The following is a 6,264-nucleotide window of genomic DNA, read 5'->3' as shown; positions in this document are numbered from 1 at the left end:
TCCTCTCCTCTCCCTCTCCTCTCCCTCTCCTCTCCTCTCCTCTCCTCTCCTCTCCTCTCCTCTCCATTTCTAACTGGACCAGTGTCCTTCAATGAGCACGTTTGGAGGAATTGGATCATTTAATATTTTTTTTCAGACTATTTGCTTTCATTTGTGGAGCCTGCAAACTCATTCCATGCTCAGCTTCTACAACCATGTGGATTTTTAGATCTTTTCCCTATAAATGCAGGGACTTTTTTTAACAGAACATTAAAAAAAGGGATTTGAGGAGTTCTTTGGGGTGATGATGTTGGGACTGGAGGATCTTGAAGGTCTCTTCCAACCTTGTTGATTCCAGTTTTCTGAAGGAGTTCATTCCTTTCACGATATTTTCTGTCTCTGCTCCTCTTCACTGCTCTCAGCCCCATTTTCACTTCACTGAATTCTGCTTTGATTCTGTTATTTCAGCTTTATCCAGCTGGAAATGTTAAAATTAGGAATTCTCTGGAACTCAGGGTACCTTGTTGTAAAGTATTTGAACCTTGAGAGTGTGCCCCAGCCAAACCATTTTTAGTGATTTTTACCAGAGTGGGACCAGGCTGGAATTACCCTCACTGGCTTCACCTGGCCTTTCCTCCTTCAGCTGCAGCACATCAGCCCCAGGAGGGGTTTTAAGCTCCAGTCTGAAGGTTTGAGGAGAGGTGGGACAGGTTTATCTCTGCTCCCTGGCCTTTGCTGGTGTGTTGTTTGGATTTCCTGGACTAACCTGGCTGCTGATCACTGGATGGGTTTTGTTGCTGCCATCATCTTGACTCTGCTTGCCTGGATCAGGAGCCCCACCTGTTAGAGCCCTCAGGAATTCATCAAGGACTGAGAGGTAAACTCTGCTAGATTGGGAAAGAAGAAGCTGAAAAACTAAATCCTGAGACAGCAAGGAATAGATAAAAAAAGGACTGTGCTGCACTGGGTTAAAACCAATCATATTATCAGAAAAGTGCCTGCAGAGCTCATGGGTGAGATAGAGAAACGAATCAAGCAATGTGAGACCTCATGCACAGCAGTTGCAAAGTGGATATGTACTGTGTTATGGATAAGTTGTGAAATGTATAAGCAGAGTGGTGTGTAAAAGTAGTAAAATGTGTAAGTAAAGTGGGTAAGTGGGTAAAATGTGGGTGTAAGTGGGTAAAATGTGGGTGTAAGTGGGTAAAATGTGGGTGTAAGTGGGTAAAATGTAGGTGTAAGTGGGTAAAATGTAGGTAAAGTGTAGGTGTAAGTAGGTAAAGTGTAGGTGTAAGTAGCTAAAATGTAGGTAAAGTGTAGGTGTAAGTAGCTAAAATGTAGGTGTAAGTAGCTAAAATGTAGGTAAAGTGTAGGTGTAAGTAGCTAAAATGTAGGTGTAAGTAGCTAAAATGTAGGTAAAGTGTAGGTGTAAGTAGCTAAAATGTAGGTGTAAGTAGCTAAAATGTAGGTAAAGTGTAGGTGTAAGTAGCTAAAATGTAGGTGTAAGTAGCTAAAATGTAGGTAAAGTGTAGGTGTAAGTAGCTAAAATGTAGGTGTAAGTAGCTAAAATGTAGGTAAAGTGTAGGTGTAAGTAGCTAAAATGTAGGTGTAAGTAGCTAAAATGTAGGTAAAGTGTAGGTGTAAGTAGCTAAAATGTAGGTGTAAGTAGCTAAAATGTAGGTAAAGTGTAGGTGTAAGTAGGTAAAATGTAGGTGTAAGTAGCTAAAATGTAGGTAAAGTGTAGGTGTAAGTAGGTAAAATGTAGGTGTAAGTAGCTAAAATGTAGGTAAAGTGTAGGTGTAAGTAGGTAAAATGTAGGTGTAAGTAGCTAAAATGTAGGTAAAGTGTAGGTGTAAGTAGGTAAAGTGTAGGTGTAAGTAGCTAAAATGTAGGTAAAGTGTAGGTGTAAGTAGGTAAAATGTAGGTAAAGTGTAGGTGTAAGTAGGTAAAATGTAGGTGTAAGTAGCTAAAATGTAGGTAAAATGTAGGTGTAAGTAGCTAAAATGTAGGTAAAGTGTAGGTGTAAGTAGCTAAAATGTAGGTAAAGTGTAGGTGTAAGTAGCTAAAATGTAGGTAAAGTGTAGGTGTAAGTAGCTAAAATGTAGGTAAAGTGTAGGTGTAAGTAGCTAAAATGTAGGTAAAGTGTAGGTGTAAGTAGCTAAAATGTAGGTAAAGTGTAGGTGTAAGTAGCTAAAATGTAGGTGTAAGTAGCTAAAATGTAGGTAAAGTGTAGGTGTAAGTAGGTAAAGTGTAGGTGTAAGTAGTGTGTAAGTAGTGTATCATGTGTAAGTAGGTAAAATGTGTAAGTTCTGTTATGTAGAAGTTGTAAAAAGCTTAAGTAAGGAAATGCAGAAGTAGAGTGATGTGTTTATTATAAATAGTATGAGATAAGCAAGTGAAATGTGTAAGTGGGCAGAATGTGTAAGCAAAGTGTGTAAGTAAGGTATGAAGTTGTGAGATGGGTGAGCACAGGGGTGTTTTAAACAATGAGACGCTTCTGTGTAATCAGATTGATTCCTTGATGAGAAGGCACGAGTTCCCGCAGCTCCTGGGCTCAGATTTTCGGGAGATGCCCATCCCCGCACTGGGAGCTGCGGTGAGGGATGCGCTCGCTGAGGCAGCAGAGCCTCGGGAGCAGTTCCCTGGCTGCGTTCTGCCTTCCCAAAGGATTTTAGCTCCCATTCCCTGCCTGCATTTCTTCCAGCGGCCTTTTGGTGTCATTCTGTTCTTAACATGGAGAGCCAAGATCCTCGGAAACGCTTCCCTCTCCTTTCCAGAGCAAGGCAGAGTCGGGAGCGGATAATTCTGGCTGGGAAGGCACCAAGAGTGAGTTAAGGATGGAGTTAAAGCTCCACACCGGGTCCAGATCCTACTAAAATCCCTAAGAAAGGCGTGTCCATCACTTCCAGGCAGTGAGTTTATGTTTGGGGATGCTCAGCTAGAAAGGAGATTTGGTAAAAAGTTCAGGAAACCCAAACCCGGCCCTGCCTTGGCTCTGTCCAGGTCCTGGAGGAGAAACCCCACCAGGAATGCTGAGGGCGCTCGGAATGTTCAGCTGGAGCAGAGGGGATAAAAAGTACAGGAATTCAACATCCTGCTGGGAAATAGAACCTGGAACTGAGGGCTGAGAGGTGACAGGGCATGGGATTTTCTCTATTCCCAGGACCCTGGAAAGCTCAGGATGCTCCTGTGTCCCACAGAGAGAAGATTCCCAGGACAAGGCTGAGGACACAGGAACCAAAAACGTGGTAGGGCTGTACCACCAACAGATTTTTTGGTAGGTTTTTGATTCATCTGGGATGGATAAATGAGTTGATAGGAAGTTTTCATAGCAATTAAATAAATTTAAAAAAAGGTTAATTTACTGTTTCCTCTTATCCAAGAGAAAATATTCCAGCACTTGGAATTATGTGTACACAGGGGAATAGTGCAGATTTTTGCAGGATTTTTCCTCCTGGATTGAAGGTTTGTTTGTTTTTGTTTTTTTTTTTTTTTTTTTAAGTGGTGTTAAATGAATAAAATTCACGTAGGGAATGTGCTGGAGCAGGTGGGTCGTGCTTCCATGGACAGATCCAGCCAGGATCTGCTGGGGAACTTCACAACACTTGGAATGTGAAACACCCAACGGCTCTTTTGGGATCTACAAAATCAGGAAGCACTTGAGAAATACTAATGCAAGCCTGGCAGCCAGTGTGAAAGGAATCCTTCCTTTTCCATGGAGTTTGCCCTCTTCCTGAAGCCTGCTCTGCCAGCAAAGCCTTGCATTTGTGGTAAAGCATAAAAAAAGTGGGTTTTTTTTCTTTAATGAGCTTTCATCAAAACATAATTTCGCTTCCTGTGAGCACAAACTGTTATTTATGACCACTGGAAGGGCTTGGCTTGAAACTGGTATTAAATAACCCCAGGAAAGGCCTCATTTTCCTTCAGATGTTCATTAAATGCTTCTAGAAAATTTGGAAGTGTTCGAAAAATTATTCCTTTCTTCCTCCTCTTCCCTTTGGGAATAAATCTGTCTCTAGGAATAGGAAGGAAATAGATTCAGTTGGGTACTAGACACCACATTCTGCAAGAGATTGGAATAAGATTGCTAAGGAAATAAATGGGAAAAAAAACCTCAAAAACTTTAGGGAATTTGGACAAACTTGCATTTTCATTGCCTTTATTTCCCAACCCTCTTGGATGATATCCTCCTTTTCTTGAAACTGAACATGGTGGAAAATCCTTAATTATGAGAATTTCTTTAGAAAAAGAGGCTTTAGCCTCTGCTGAATCATGCAGGGAGAATTTTCCAGAGCACGGGAAAAGTTCAGTACTGGAAGTTTTTCTGCAATTCCCAAGATGCTGAGGGACAAAAGTGTTGCTCCTGCTTGCAAAGCATTTCTTGACTCAGGTATTGGGAGTTCTCCATCTGCTCCAGAACAGAGAATCTTGGAATACTTTGGGTTGGGAGGGATCTTAAAGCTCATCCCATCCCACCCCTGCCATGGCAGGGACACCTCCCACTGTGCCAGGCTGCTCCAAGCCCCAATGTCCAGCCTGGCCTTGGGCACTGCCAGGGATCCAGGGGCAGCCCCAGCTGCTCTGGACAACACACATGAAACTATTTCCAGGTGTGGGATTCATCCACTTTTCCATGCCCAATTTCCCAGCCCTTTTAGGAGAGCAACGAGGCTCTTGTTGACTTCCTCAGGGTTTGAAGCACCTTCAGCTGCCTCATTTGGTGCCTTCATCTCCACCAAGGGACAGGGCCTGGGGCCTTTTCTCTGTGTTCATCCCAGTCCTGCTAAAGTTTCTTGTCTCTGCTGAGGAATTTCCCCATGGAAAGGGAGCTCAGGCCTTGGCAAGAGCTGCCCAGGGAGGTTTGGAGTGCCCATCCCTGGAGGTGTCCCAGGAAGGGCTGGAGGTGGCACTCAGTGCTCTGGGCTGGGGACAAGGTGGGCATCGGGCACAGCTGGGCCTCCATGGGCTGGGAGGGCTTTTCCAGCCTGAATTATTCTGGGATTCTATGAAATGTTTAGGATTTATTTATCTTTTGATTTGAGGTCTTTCCTCCAGCCCTTCAGACCCTTCAATCCCAATCACATGCTGACCACTGGTTTGTTCCAGCAGTGTTAATATTTTTCTTTCCCGGCCTGATTTTGAGTGATTTTTCAGCCCGATTTTGGAGTTCTGTCAGCTGCAGGAAGAATAAAACCTGGGGCTTTTTAATCCTGTACCAAGGTGCTGGCCCCTTTCCATCAACCCCATTCTCCACAGAGACACGAGGCAGAAACCTTTTTTTTTCTCAACCAATTCTAATCTTAAAGTTTGGTTTGAGGTTTCGTGCTGAGGTTTGGAGCGAGTCACATTTTGCCAACAGGTTACTCAGTCTCTGCAGGGTTCCACCACCTATTGAAGGTAGAAATATCCCAGCTAGTACATAATGCATGGGGCCTGCATGCTCCAAACCACAAGTGGCTCAAAAAAGCCCGAGCGGTGAATCCTGCTGGGAAAGTTCAAAATAATGAAAGAACAGCCACTTCTTGCTGCCTGTGACAGCTATATTTGTGAGGCCGAGCCACCCGGGGAATATAAAACTAAAATAGAGTTAATGAGAGCTTTCAATCAGTGCTGGGTACTCAGAGGTTGTGGCAGTGCCTTCTGTTGGGATTTCAGGGCTGTTGAGCCAGAGAAAAATGTGGTGTCTTCTCTGAGAGAGCAGGTATTTTGTATTCTTTTGCTTCTTGGTTTGTATCTTACAACTCAGGTGATTCTTATTCTGCCAGAAAGTCTCTTTCACAGAATCAGCTGGGTTGGAAAAGCCCTCCCAGACTCAAAAATCAGACTGAAAAAGAAACAAAAATCCCACTGTGCCAGAACACTGCAGTTGTCAGAACCAGATTGGCATTGAAGGGTCTGAAGGACTGGAGGAAAGAGCTCAGAATCCAAAGAGAATCCCATCCAAAATATTTTATAGAATCACAGACTCATTCAGGTTGGAAAAGCCCTCCCAGGCCAGCTGTGCCCAGCTGTGCCCGATGCCCACCTTGTCCCCAGCCCAGAGCACTGAGTGCCACCTCCAGCCCTTCCTGGGACACCTCCAGGGATGGGCACTCCAAACCTCCCTGGGCAGCTCTTGCCAAGGCCTGAGCTCCCTTTCCATGGGGAAATTCCTGCTGCTGTCCACCCTGAGCCTCCCCTGGCCCAGCCTGAGGCCGTTCCCTCTCCTCCTGTCCCTGTTCCCTGGCAGCAGAGCCCGACCCCCCCGGCTGCCCCCTCCTGTCAGGGACTTGTGCAGAGCCACAA

General features: G+C 44.5%; 1 long non-coding RNA gene across 1 annotated transcript; it reads left to right on the top strand.

The window, feature by feature from the left end:
- Positions 1-662: 662 nt before the first annotated feature.
- On the top strand, positions 663-4,008 carry LOC138117632 (uncharacterized). Its single transcript, XR_011154748.1, has 4 exons — positions 663-856; positions 2,684-2,805; positions 3,180-3,256; positions 3,482-4,008. It is a non-coding gene; the product is annotated as an uncharacterized lncRNA (long non-coding RNA).
- Positions 4,009-6,264: the final 2,256 nt, after the last annotated feature.

This window comes from Aphelocoma coerulescens, chromosome 1 (genome assembly GCF_041296385.1).
Source record: "Aphelocoma coerulescens isolate FSJ_1873_10779 chromosome 1, UR_Acoe_1.0, whole genome shotgun sequence".
Taxonomy (NCBI): domain Eukaryota; kingdom Metazoa; phylum Chordata; class Aves; order Passeriformes; family Corvidae; genus Aphelocoma; species Aphelocoma coerulescens.
This window is presented reverse-complemented; position numbering and strand designations above follow the sequence as displayed.